Here is a 15,230-nt window from a genome sequence, read left to right on the forward strand (position 1 = left end):
CAAAGAGTTGGATACTACTGAGTGACTAACACATTGTCCTAGTACTTTGTCCTAAAATAATCTTAGGACAAATACTGTATGGTATCACTTATATGTGGAATCTAAAAATTACAGCAAACTAGTGAATGCAACAAGAAAGAAACAGACCCCCGATGCAGAGAACAAACTGGTGGTTACCAGTGCGGGGAGGGGCAGTACAGGGGTGGGGGATGGGAGGTATGTGATGGGCTCAAGGATATGTTGCACAACACGGGGAATATATCCAATGTTAGTAACAACTAAAACTGAAAAGTAACCTTTAAAATGAGTATAAAATATTTTTAAGTTAAAAATAAAATGATCTTAGGAGCTCGGAGGAAAAAAAAGACATTCCATAGCTTGCCCAAGGTCACGCCATAGTGAACTGGTATTCGAAGCCATATCCTGGGGCTCCTTCCTCTTAGCCGCTGCACCATCATCACTTCTGTTGAGAGTCTGGGCTCATCTTCTCGGACAGAATCTCGGAGTATGGCTTTTCCATTTGCTATTTTTTTAAAAATGCATACGTTTTTACAACTTGTAAATACAGTAAATCTGACACCATGTCATGAAAATAAAGGAGAGTGCTCAGGGCTGAACAACAGCCATGGCATGCCCACGCTGGGGTGTCAAACACTGTGATACAGGCCACAGGGGTCTGTGGTTTTCCAGTAGGATGTGAAGGGACCCCCATGAGGTACATGGGGTGGGGGCAGATGATGAAGGAGAAAACTGAGCAGGCTGTGCCTCACAGCCTTTTCCTGTCCACTTCCCTCTCCCCCCCAACCCCCTCCCAAGCAGAGTACTGCCATGGTGATCTATTTCCTTTTTAGGGTTTATGTCTAAATGTCAATTAGGCAAAAAGTTCCAAGGCAAAACAAGTAGAAAATTAGTGTTCTCTGCCATTGCAACCACAATAATATTTTTCAATCTCCAAATTTACTGCTTCTTTCTGATTATGTAAGCAGTATATGTTCATTGCTAAAAATGAAGAAGAAAAAGTACAAAGAAGAAGGTTCAAGTTATCCTACCACCAGGAATACCTACAACTTGCATCTTCCAGTCTTCCTTCGCCCCCGCCCCCATGCATTTATACAGGTACTTGTACATACAAACATATATTTCAACAAAATTGTTTTATTACATGCCTTTTAATATAATTATTATTGCATCATTGGTCATTTCTGCAACATGTTTTAAAAATATCTACATAACATATTCTTCAGGTGACTTATACTTAATCTGTGTAAGTATCTTCTACTCAAACCTGTTGTTGAATATTTAGATTGTATCCAATGTTCATGCATGCATGCTAAGTCACTTTAGTCGTATCCAGCTCTTTGTGACCCTATGAACTGTAACCTGCCAGGTTCCTCTATTCACAGGAATCTCTAAGCAAGAATACTGGAGTGGGTTGCCATGCCCTCCTCCAGGGGATCTACCCAACCCAGGGTCATTCCTGACCCAGGGATCAAACCCACGCCTCTTATGTTTTCTCATTGGCAGGCAGGTTCTTTACCACTAGCCCCACCTGGAAAGCCTGCCCAATGTTCTCCCAGTTATAAATAAATATTTTAATAAATATCTTTTAACATAGTTCTTTGCTTAGATCTCTCTTTCCTTTTTTGAGGGGGACAGATCAAACCATTTTACTGAGGGGCTTTGGAGGAGGGTTGATGGGCTGGGAGGACAATGAGATTTCCTTACTTGGATCACTCCAGCTTCACAGTTGCTGGAAAGCTCTGTTTCCTTGTTTTTCCCTCCAAATCTCTTCATTGGTATTTCCATTTTTTAAAATTTTAACTTGACATTTTTTAAATATAAATTTTGATTTTACTTTTTAGCTGTTCCTTATTGGAAAAGACTCTGATGCTGGGAGGGATTGGGGGCAGGAGGAGAAGGGGACGACCGAGGATGAGATGGCTGGATGGCATCACTGACTCGATGGACGTGAGTCTGAGTGAACTCCGGGAGTTGGTGATGGACAGGGAGGCCTGGTGTGCTGCAGTTCATGGGGTCCCAAAGAGTCGGACACGACTGAGCGACTGAACTGAACTGTGACATGTGGGATCCTAGTTCCCCAACCAGGAATTGAACCTGCACACCCTGCGCTGGAAGTGTAGGGTCTCAACCACTGGACCACAAGGGAAGTCCCCCTGTTTCCTTTAAGTGAATTCTTAGGAGTAGGATTTTTTTTGCGGATGTTGTGTCCTCCCTTCAGGACCCAGCAACTCATTTCCCCACTTCTGAGGGTGTGACTGCTGACAGCTCACAACGGATCCCTTCCCAAGACCTCCCTTGGCTGAAAGACGTTGCCTCTTACTAAGACTCTGCCTCCTCTGGGCAGTTCACATCTGGTGGTTGTGGTTGTGGAGGTAAAAAGGCCCAGTCTCCTTGACATGGTCTCAGTAAGCTCTGGCGGCCAGCCCAGCTCTGGCTCCTGGGATCAGTTCAGTTAAGACGCTCAGTCATGTCCGACTCTTTGCAACCCCGTGGACTGTAGGACGCCAGGTTTCCCTGTCCACTGCCAACTCCTGGAGCTTACTCAAACTCATGTCCATTGAGTTGGTGATGACATCCAACCATCTCACCCTCTGTCGTCCCCTTCTCCTCCTGCCTTCAATCTTTCCCAGCATCAGGGTCTTTTCTAATGAGTCCGTTATTCGCATCAGGTGGCCAAAGTATTCAAGTTTCAGCTTCAGCATCAGTCCTTCTGATGAATATTCGGGACTGATTTCCTTTAGGATGGACTGGTTGGATCTCCTTGCAGTCCAAGGGACTCTCAAGAGGCTTCTCCAACACCACAGTTCAAAAGCATTAATTCTTTGGCACTCAGCTTTCTTTATAGTCCAACTCTCACAGCCATATGTGACTAGTGGAAAAACCATAGCTTTGACTAGATAGCCTTTTGCTGGCAAAGTAATGTCTCTGCTTTTTAATATGCTGTCTAGGTTGGTCACAGCTTTTCTTTCCGGAGCAAACGTCTCTTACTTTCATGGCTGCAGTCACCATCTGCAGTGATTCTGGAGCCCAAGAAAATAAACTCTTGTCACTGTTTCTAGTGTTTCCCCGTCTATTTGCCATGAAGTGATGGGACCGGATGCCACGATCTTCGTTTTCTGAATGTTGAGTTTTAAGCCAGCTTTTTCACTCACCTCTTGCTCTTTCATCAAGAGGCTCTTTAGTTCTTCACTTTCTGCCATAAGGGTGGTACTATCTGCGTATCTGAGGTTATTGATATTTCTCCCAGCAATTTTGATTCCAGCTTGTGCTTCATCCAGCCCAGGATTTTGCATGATGTACTCTGCATATAAGTTAAAGAAGCAGTTGACAATATATAGCCTTGACGTACTCTTTTCCCGATTTGGAGACAGTCTGTTGTTCCATGTCCAGTTCTGTTGCTTCCTGATCTGCATACAGATTTTTCAAGAGGCAGGTCAGGTGGTCTGGTATTCCCATCTCTTGAAGAATTTTCCACAGTTTGTTGTGATCCACATAGTCAAAGACTTTGGCATAGTCAATAAAAGCAGAATTCGATATTTTTCTGAAACTCTTTTGCTTTTTTGATGATCCAGCGGATGTTGGCAATTTGATCTCTGGTTCCTCTGCCTTTTTTAAATCCAGCTTGAACATCTGGAAGTTCATGATTCATGTACTGCTGAAACCTGGTTTGGAGAATTTTGAGCATTACTTTACTAGCGTGTGAGATGAGTGCAATTGTGTGGTAGTTTGAGCATTCTTTGGCATTGCCTTTCTTTGGGATTGGAATGAGAACTGACCTTTTCTGTGGCCTGTGGCCTGTGGTCACTGCTGAGTTTTCCAAATTTTCTGGGATCTGGTAGGGCCTTTGTTTCTGATGCATCACAGCCCAGCTGGTCTTTTTGCCCAGGACCACTTCCCCCCCTTCATAGATGTTGACTCTCAGGGCATCTCCCTACCACCTCTGCACATGATCTGTCTGCATCTGTTCCCCTGGGAACCTGACCTAAGACAAAAATGTTACACACAGTTTTAGAGAGTTCTAAGTAGTGTTAAAACAACAGGGATATATCCTTGTTAATAGTTCAAATCGGTGGGCCTGTCTGCAGAACTGAAAGGAGGTTAGAGTGGTAGTAGCCGAGACGGGGACGGGGAGAGCAGTGTAAGATGAGTGTACAGTTTTGCAAGGGCCAGACCATAAAGGACTTTGCAAAGTGTCACACTGGGGCATGGCAGGAAGCAGATGACACACCAGGTTGGGTAATGTGAGGACGGTTCAGTGACGAGATGACTTTAAAAGATGTGGACAGAGTTTAGTAAAGGTTGATAGGCATAGACATTATCCCTGGTGCTAGCAGGGTGCCCTTATTGACCAAAGCTTGAAGGAGCAGGTACTGGAACTGAGCTATTCACTGTGTGGCGAGGGCTGCCTGCCAGGAGCTGTGGCTTTTCAGTACTGTGATGCAGTCATCCTGAGGTGACTGGCAGAGGGGAAGGCTGGGGAAGGTGCCTCAAATTTATCCTCCTTCCACCCTCCAGATCTCCTATTGGTCCCTTCCATTTGCCAGGCCCTCCTGGCAGCCAGAGAGCATGTTCCATTAGGTCAGCCTCTAGGGACAGAGTGGACGGGGTGAGGCTGAGTAGAGAGTGAACCGGGAGGAGCAAACCACAGATCTCCAGCCTGGCCATGGACACAACCTTGGATTTACCCTAAGAGCAGTGCTGTTAGAGGCTGAATGGTGTCCATCCTCTCACCCCACCCCCATTTATATGTTGAAATCCTAAGCCTGGTACCTCATAATGTGACTGTATTTGGAGATAGGACCCTTAAGAGGTAATTCAGGAAAAATGAAGTCATATGGGTGGGCCCTAATTCAGTGACTGGTGTCTTTATGAGAAGAGATTGGAACTCAGACGTGCACAAAGGGAAGATGGTCTGTGGACAGAGAAGTTAGCACGTACAGGTCAAGGGGCGAGGCCTGAGAAGAAATCAGCTCTGCCAGTACAGTTTCCAGAACTGTGAGGAAATTATTTTCTATTGTTGAAGCCACACAGCCTGTGGTGTTTGGTTATGGTAGCCCTAACAAACGAACCCAAAAGGAAAGTCACTGAAGGTTGGGGGTGGGGTGGGGTGATGTGATTAAATGTTTATTTTGGAAAGATGCAGCTGAGAACTGATTAGAAAGTGGTCAGGGTAGGTACAGCTCAGTTTAGTCCGTCATGTCCGACTTTTTGTGACACCATGGACTGCAGCACACCAGGCTTCGCTGTCCATCACCTACTTCTGGAGCCTGCTCAAACTCATGTCTACCGAGTCGGTGATGCCATCCAACCATCTCATTCTCTGTCATCCCCTTCTCCTCGTGCCTTCAATCTTTCCCAGCATCAGGGTCTTTTCTAATGAGTCAGTTCTTCGCATCAGGTGGCCAAAGTACTGGAGCTTCAGCATCAGTCCTTCCAATGAATATTCAGGACTGATTTCCTTTAGGATGGACTGGTTTGATCTCCTTGTAGTCCAAGGGACTCTCAAGAGTCTTCTCCAACACCACAGTTCAAAACCATCAGTTCTTTGGTGCTCAGCTCTGTTTATAGTCCAACTCTCACATCCATACATAACTACTGGAAAAACAATCGCTTTGACTAGACAGACCTTTGTTGACAAAGTAATGTCTCTGCTGTCTAGGTTGGTCATAACTTTTCTTCCAAGGAGCAAGCATGTTTTAATTTCATGGCTGCAGTCACCATCTGCAGTGATTTTGGAGCCCCCAAAATAAAGTCTTGTCACTGTTTCTACTGTTTCCCCCATCTATTTCCCTTGAAGTGATGGGACCGGATGCCATGATCTTAGTTTTCTGAATGTTGAGTTTTAAGCCAACTTTTTCACTCTCCTCTTTCACTTTCATCAAGAGGCTCTTTAGTTCTTCTTTACTTTCTGCCATAAGGGTGGTGTCATCTGTGTATCTGAGGTTATTGATATTTCTCCCAGCAATCTTGATTCCAGCTTGTGCTTCATCCAGCCCAGGATTTCGCATGATGTACTCTGCATATAAGTTAAATAAGCAGTTGACAATATACAGCCTTGACATACTCCTTTCCTGATTTGGAACCAGTCTGATGTTCCATGCCCAGTTCTAACTGTTGCTTCTTCTACCCTATTCTGCAGGGTAGGTGCAGATACACCAAAATAGGAGGCTACTCTGTAATTCAGGTGAGAGATGAAGAGACAGACTCCACCCCTAGTAGTGGAGAAGAAGTGGATTTGAGAGATATTTAGGAAATAAAATCAATACATCTTGATAATGGATTGGATATGTTGGGTGAAGGAGGAGATGTAAAAAAATTTATTGATCAAATATCGATTGAATACATACTCTGTGACAGCCACATTATCTTCTAGAAACTGAGGGATATAGATTGTCACTGTTTCCACTGTATCAGTGAATGGCTGGTGATCCCTGAAATGGGAGACCTTTGAAAAATATGTTTTCAACTGTTCTTTTACTGATGTATATTTAAATGGTTTTAAGTGTTTGTATATATAGACAGACACACACATGTTTAGTGCTATTACACACAATGAAATAGTAAGCAATTTCCTCTAAATTAGGTATAATTGATATACAGCATTATGTTGACTCCAGGTGTACAACATAATGATTTGATATTTGTATTGTGAAACGGTCACCCCAATAAGTCTAGTTAATATTGGTTACCAGATATAGTCACCAGAATTTTTTTCTTGGGTTGAGAAGTTTTAAAATTTACTCTCTCAGTAACTTTGAAAAATATGCAATACAGTGTTATTAACTGTTGCTGTGCTGTACCTCATGTCCCCATGGCTTATTTATTTTATAACCAGACGTTTGTACTTTTTGACTTTCTTCACCCATATTGCCTACCACCCACCCTCTGTCTCTGGCAACCACCACTCTCTTTTCTGTATCTATGAGTTGGCTTTTTTTTCCTTTTTAAAGATTCCAAATAAAAGTGAGATCATATGGTATTTTTCTTTCTCTAATTTATTTCACCTGACATAGTACCCTCCGGGTCCATTTATGTGGTTGCAAATGGCAAGATTTCATTCTTTTCTGTGGCTGAAGAATATTCCTGTGTGTGTGTATGTGTGGTGTGTGTGTGTGTGTGTATGTGTGTGTGTGTGTGTGTGTGTATGTGTGTGTGTGTGTGTGTGCGCTGCGTCCTTTATTAATTCATCTGTTGATTGTTAGTTGTTTCCATATCTTGGCTATTGTATATAATGCTGAACATTGGGGTGTATATATCCTTTGGAGTTAGTGTTTTTGTTTTATTCTGGTAACTCTCCAGAAGTGGAATTGATGGATCATATGGTTGTTCTATTTTTAATTTTTTGAGGAACTTCCATGGTATTTTCCATAGTAATTGCACCAGTTTACATTCTTCATAGTGTACAAGTGATCCATTTTCTCCACTTTCTCACCAACACTTATTTCTTATCTTTTTCATTATACTCATTCTAACAGATGTAAGGTGATATTTCATTGCGGTTTTGATTTGCATTTTTCTTTTTTTTTTTTGATTTGCATTTTTCTAATTAATGATGTTGAACATCTTTCCATGTACATTTTGGCCATCTGTATGTCTTCTTTAGAAAAATGCCTGTTCAAATCCTCTGCCCATATTTTAATTGGATTGTTTGTTTTTCGTAATTAAGTTGTATGAGTTCTCTACATATTTTGGATATTACCCCCTCATTGGATATATGATTTGCAAATGTTTTCTCCCATTCTATATACAGACATATAATAAAATGCTCTCTCTATGTACATACAATATATATAACATATAGTCCTATATTCTGTCTATGTAGAATACATTCAATATATTTATATATGTTCTATGTCTATGTCTCTAGCTATCAGCTATATGTAACATATAAAATGATCAATAGAATCATGATCAATAGAATGCCAACATTAAGTAATTTAACTTATTGTATACTTCCAAAGATTATTTCAAACATTTTCTTAAATAACCAGGTATTCCTGGACATGAACTATTCTGTAGGTTAATATCTGTTAACATCTACAAAACATAGAGTTTGGGGTTTTAGAATGTTTGATCTTCACCCGCATTCTCTGTCTCTGGTGAACACTTTCTGGCAATCAGACTATGCCATAGGATAATTCTATCTTTCTGTCTTCTCTGAGGGAAGTATGTGTTGGTTAACTTTCTGTTTGGCTGCAAGACTCATTCTCTGCTTTTCTCTGCCCTGCTCTGTGTCCCGCTGTGCTGCCTTGCACGGGCTTCATCGCTGGATGCCCTTGACCTCTAGCTACCGGTTGGGTCAGTTAATGGAAGGCCCTGGCAGGAGGTGGGAGGGTGGGAGGAGAGGGCTGAGGTATTTACTTCCTTAGCAACCGGGCTTTAGTCTGGTCAGTGGGGGCCTCCCTCTGTGTGCACTCTTCCGCAGGCAATTCTCTCCCACTCCAGTAACACTGTGGACCTTGAGGGAGGTCAGCACTCACTGCTGCTGGGCTGTGTGCTTCACTTTCCTTCTTTGGGTCCCTTAACCCTGCCATTTTTGCAAGTAACTCCTTCATTCAGTTTGCTTCAATTAAACCTTTTTGGTGTACTTTCGGTGTTTTCAGGGCCCTGCCTGTTACATGTTTGTTTGGCTCACCCCAAAGATCACAGTTAAAAGGCAGGGGACCCTCCAAGACGTCTCAGTCTACCCTCTCACATTATCTGATCTGGTCCCTCTCTTGGTCTGTAGGATGTCTCCAGTGGTCCTGAGTGCTGGCCATGGTGGGGACTGGCTTGCAATAAGCTTGTACTCCCTGAGCCTGTACTGAGCCAACATGACTTATTGTAGCCCATGATTGGTTCCTGCCCAGAATTAGAATGGGAAAGTGACAAAGCCCCTCATGGAACTCCTGGCAGATTTCTCCCCATTATGATATACACAAAGCCACTGTTTACAGTGGAATAGCCTGTCCCTAAAACTTATTGACTCTTCATATAGAACATGGATCCAAGAGGCACGGTTTCCATTTATTATGGAGGAGGAGTTTTAGCATATTTATTATTATATTATTGATATATATAATATTATTATATTATATTATTCCAGTTCCAGTTTAGTCACTCAGTCGTGTCCGACTCTTTGGGACCCCATGCATTGCAGCATGCTAGGCCTCCCTGTCCATCACCATCTCCAGGAGTTCACTCAAACTCATGTCCATCAAGTCGGTGATGCCATCCAGCCATCTCATCCTCTGTCGTCCCCTTCTTCTCCTGCCCCGAATCCCTCCCAGCATCAGAGTCTTTTCCAATGAGTCAACTCTTCACATGAGGTGGCCAAAGAATTGGAATTTCATCTTTAGCACCAGTCTTTCCAAAGAACACCCAGGACTGATCTCCTTTAGAATGGACTGGTTGGATCTCCTTACAGTCCAAGGGACTCTCAAGAGTCTTCTCCAGCACCATAGTTCAAAAGCATCAATTCTTCAGGGCTCAGCTTTCTTCACAGTCCAACTCTCACATCCATACATGACCACTGGAAAAACCATAGCCTTGACTAGATGGACCTTTGTTGGCAAAGTAACGTCTCTGGTTTTTAATATGCTATCTAGGTTGGTCATAACTTTCCTTCCAAGGAGCAAGCGTCTTTTAATTTCATGGCTGCAGTCAACATCTGCAGTGATTTTGGAGCCCCCCAAAATAAAGTCTAACACTGTTTCCACTGTTTCCCCATCTATTTGCCACGAAGTGATGGGACCAGATGCCATGATCTTCGTTTTCTGAATGTTGAGCTTTAAGCCAACTTTTTCACTCTCCTCTTTCACTTTCATCAAGAAGCTCTTTAGTTCTTCTCTTTCTGCCATAAGGGTGGTGTCATCTGCGTATCTGAGGTTATTGATATTTCTCCCGGCAATCTTGATTCCAGCTTGTGCTTCATCCAGCCCAGCGTTTCTCATGATGTACTCTGCATATAAGTTAAATAAGCAGGGTGACAATATACAGCCTTGATGTACTTCTTTTCCTATTTGGAACCAGTCTGTTGTTCCATGTCCAGTTCTAACTGTTGCTTCCTGACCTGCATATAGGTTTCTCAAGAGGCAGGTCAGGTGGTCTGGTATTCCCATCTCTTTCAGAATTTTCCACAGTTTATTGTGATCCACACAGTCAAAGGCTTTGGCATAGTCAAAGGGACTATGGTTTCAGTGTGTCTGGCCTCTGATCCCCTCTCGCAACACCTACCATCTTACTTGGGTTTCTCTTACCTTGGATGTGGGGTATCTCTTCACGTCTGTTCCAGCAAAGCACAGCCGCTGCTCCTTACTTTGGATGAGGGATGTCTCCTCAGGGCCACCTCTCCTGACCTTGAACGTGGAGTAGCTCCTCTCGGCCCTCCTGCGCCTGTGCAGCTGCCGCTCCTTGGACATGGGGTTGCTCCTCCCATATTATATTATTATTGATCTATTATTATCTGGAAATATCTTCACAAATAATTATAGCGTCAATTTCTTTTTTAAATTTTATTTATTTATTTAATAGGAGGATAATTACTTTACAATATTGTGATGGTTTTGGCCATATATCAACATGAATAGGCCGTAGGCACACATGTGTCCCCTCCCTCCTGAGCCCCCCATTCCTCCTCCCTCCACAGCCTATTCCTATAGGTCATCACAGAGCAATGGCTTTGGGTTGGCTTTGGGTTCCCTGGGTCATACATCAAACTCCCACTGGCTATATATTTTATATATGGTAATGCATATTTTGCATATGTTTCAATGTATAGCAACATAATGTGTATGTTTCAATGTATAGCATCAATTTCTACCTTGACATCTTAAAGTAACTTTCCTAAAAAACAAAAAAAGACCCTTCCAAATTATCAAGAGAAATTGTCAAGGATTTTGAGTTGGATCCTTAAGTGATTAACTTTGTGTGAAGATATTTTTTAATTAAGAGATTTGTTGATTCCAGTAGAGAGGGAAACAACAACCCCAAAACCCCCAAACACAAACCTTTTTTTCTCTTTTTGTCAGTTTTATTTATTTATTTTTACTTTACAATATTGTATTGGTTTTGCCTTACATTTACATGAATCCACCATGGGTGTACATGTGTTCCTCATCCTGAAACCCCTCCCACCTCCCTCCCCACCCCATCCCTCTGGGTCATCCCAGTGCACCAGCCCTGAGCACCCTGTATCATGCATTGAACCTGGACTGGTGATTCATTTCACATGTGATAATTTACATGTTTCAATGCCATTCTCCCAAATCATCCCACCCTCACCCTCTCCCACAGAGTCCAAAAGACTGTTCTATACATCTGTGTCTCTTTTGTTGTCTCGCATACAGGGTTATCATTACCATCTTTCTAAATTCCATATATATGCAGTATATATAGTATACTGTATTGTATATATAGTATATATATACAGTATATATAGTGTATAGACAGTATATATATATATATATATATAAACAGTATTGGTGTTTTTCTTTCTGGCTTACTTCACTCTGTATAATAGGCTCCAGTTTTCATCCACCTTATTAGAACTGATTCAAATATATTCTTTTTAATGGCTGAGTAATATTCCATTGTGTATATATACCACAGCTTTCTTATCCATTCGTCTGCTGATGGACATCTAGGTTGCTTCCATGTCCTGGCTATTATAAACAGTGCTGCAATGAACATTGGGGTACACGTGTCTCTTTCAATTCTGGTTTCCTTCGTGTACATGCCCAGCAGTGGGATTGCTGGGTCATAAGGCAGTTCTGTTTCCAGTTTTTTAAGGAATCTCCACACTGTTCTCCATAGTGGCTGTACTAGTTTGCATTTCCACCAACAGTGTAAGAGGGTTCCCTTTTCTCTACACCTTCTCCAGCATTTATTGCTTGTAGACTTTTGGATCGCAGCCATTCTGACTGGTGTGAAATTGTACCTCACTGTGGTCTTGATTTGCATTTCTCTGATAATGAGTGATGTTGAGCATCTTTTCATGTGTTTGTTAGCCATCTGTATGTCTTCTTTGGAGAAATGTCTGTTTAGTTCTTTGGCCCACTTTTTGATTGGGTTGTTTCCTTTTCTGGAATTGAGCTGCAGGAGTTGCTTATATATTTTTGAGATTAATTCTTGGTCTGTTGCTTCGTTTGCTATTTTCTCCCATTCTGAAGGCTGTCTTTTCACCTTGCTTGTAGTTTCCTTTGTTGTGCAGAAGCTTTTATGTTTAGTTAGGTCCCATTTGTTTATTTTTGCTTTTATTTCCGATATTCTGGGAGGTGGGTCATAGAGGATCCTGCTGTGGTTTATGTCGGAGAAACACTAACCTTTAAATACTAGATTTATTTTTGGTATAGTAGGGAGAAAGTGAATACAGGAAAGTATGTGGGGAGTTATAATCACCTGGATTTTCATAATTAGGATAAATGTTAGCATTTTGCCATATTTGCTTCAAATCAATGTTTTTAAAAATTTGTTTTATTATTGTTATTTTTACTTTTTGACCTTGAAAATGCCTTTAAAAGTCCCATGGGATCCTCTCTCAGGTCCCATTTTCCTCCCATATTCCTAGGAGAAATTATTATAAAGAATTTGGTATGTCTCCAATCCATGCTAAGTTAATGCATACAATAATTTATTTACTTTGACATCTATGAGTATTCTATTATACAATTACAACTCAATTTATATGCCTAATTTCCTGCTGATGGACTTCTAGTTTTTTTCCAGTTACCCTGCTGCAAGCAGTGTTGACATGAATACGCTAGTCTGTGTTTCACTGAGCACTTTTTTTCCAGGGTTTATACCTAAACATGGAGTTGCTGGCCCATGGGGATATATTCATTTTCAGCCCTACAAGATAGCTAAAACTGATTATTTTAGTCAATTAGTTTACTCTGACCACATGTGTAGCTTGAAACAACAAGTAATAGTATTTGTTGTGTGTGTTCCAGTTTCTAGGACTGTGTAGCAAATTCTTCCAAAATACAGTGGCACAGAACAACTGTTGATTATGCTCACAGATTCTGGGCAAGGTACAGAGGTGTCTGGGGCCTCAACTGAATAAAGCAAAAACTGAAAGTGGAATCATTCAAAGGCGAGTTCATTCACATTTCTGGTAGTTGATGCTGGCTCTTAGCTAAGGGAAGCCCTAGCTGGACTGTTGGCCAGAACATCTCCATGAAACCTCTCCATGTGATCTGGGCTAAATCATGATACAGTGGCTAGGTTCCAAGGGTAAGGGGAGATGGGAAGAGAGAGCGAATGAATTAGGCAGAAGCTGTGTCATCTTTTAAGACCTATCCTTGGAAATAATGGAGTCACTTTGCATCCTAGTCATTAGAATCAAGTTACAAAAGCTGGCCCCTTTTTAAGGGGTGGGAACAGAGGCTCCTTCCTAGCTCTCTATGGAGAAATGTCAAAGTCATACTGCAATAAAAACATGGGGGGTGAGAAATATATTGGTGCAGCCATCTTTGAAAATCTGCTACACTGTATTTTATTTTTTCTTTTTTATAGTAAAATGTCATTTTCTGCTTATAAAAGTAATACTAATTGCAAAGAAAAATTCAGAAAAATGCAGAAGAGTATAAAGAAGAAAATAAAGCCTATCAACTAGCCCACCATCCAGAAATAGCCTGAGTTAACATTTCTTATGCATGTCCACACATTTTTTTGGAAAGTAAAATCAGACCATGGTATACATATTGCATCTTCATTTAGCAAAATAGCACTGACCTTTTCATTATCAATTAATAGAGCTCTATACCATCGTTTAAACAATGATACCTTCCATTATATACTGCCTTCATTTATCCAATCTCCTCTTTATGGACACTTGGGTCATTTTAAATTTTCACCATTTGTCTGTATGTCTTTAAAATGTATATAAATGGTATTATACTGAATGAAATATTAAATATTGCTCTTACCCACTAAAATTATATTTTCAAGAGCTAAGTTGGTATGAATAGTAATCATTCATTTTAACATCTATAAGTTAAAATTCTGTTATTCAGTTATAGAGTTATATTACAATTTATGCATCTAATTTTCTGCTGATGAACTTTTAGGTTTTTCCCAACTATGTTACTACAGACAGTGTTGAATGAACATGCTGTCATGTCTCATTGTACTTTTTCTAGTGTATTTTTGTGTTTATACCTAGTCCTGGCATTGCTGGATCATGAGGTCTTCTCATTTTCAGCTATACTAATAGCATAGCCATTAGTCACATGATTATTTTAGTCACGTGACTTATTGGCGTCCACTTCGCTGCTGGATGGATTTCTGAGGTTTCTCAGCGAGGTCTGGCATTTATTAGAGTCAGTGTGCCACTTCAGTTCTAGATGTATGCTCATGAATGGTGGGTGACCAGAATGAATGATTTATAATCACATGCAAGAATGAGAGTAGGCAGAGCTTTGATAATATCTTTGTTATATAGTATTTCAGTGTTTTGTTTGAAAATATTTTTAAAATGTCAGAAATATGAAGGTGTCATGCCTTTTTCACTTATTCAAGAAATATCTTGCCAAATATGAGTTAAACAACAATACTTTTTTATGCACCTTTGGCATAAAATCACTAAAACTGGTCTAAATAAATCTCAGAAACAGATGGCGTGAAGTCCCCTAGAAAAGTGACTTTATATTGGAACAGAAACACTACTGGTCAGAGACCAGACAGTCATAACTGGTTTGACTCTCAAGATTTTTCCTGTTCTCTTGGTTCCTTTTGAACAATATTGCTGAGTTTGATTGCAAAGGGGGAACTTCATCAAAGTCCTCTAGTTCCTTGGATCACATTACGTAGGATCCTAAGATCCTAACCTGTGTTCACAATGGTACCTTTTGTCTATAAATCTCAGTACATATTTAAATGGATATTACTGGAAGGTATTTATCTGCCTACAAATGGCTTAGTGTTTCTTTTCTTTTCCATTGTGGGTTATTACAGAGTATTGAATATAGGTTCCCTATGCTATACAGTAGGACCTTGTTGTTTATCCATTCTGTGTATAATAGTTTCTATCAGCTCATCCCAGACTCCCAAGTCGTCCTCTCTCCCCCTCTCTCCCCCTTGGCAACTGCAAGTCTTTTCTCTATGTCTGCAAGTTTGTTTCTGTTTTGTAGATAGGCTCACTTGTGTAATATTTGAGATTCCACATATAAGTGATATCATATGGTGTTTATTTTCCTCTTTCGGACTGACTTCACCTAGTGTGATAACCT

This window comes from Capra hircus, chromosome 9 (assembly GCF_001704415.2).
Source record: "Capra hircus breed San Clemente chromosome 9, ASM170441v1, whole genome shotgun sequence".
Taxonomy (NCBI): domain Eukaryota; kingdom Metazoa; phylum Chordata; class Mammalia; order Artiodactyla; family Bovidae; genus Capra; species Capra hircus.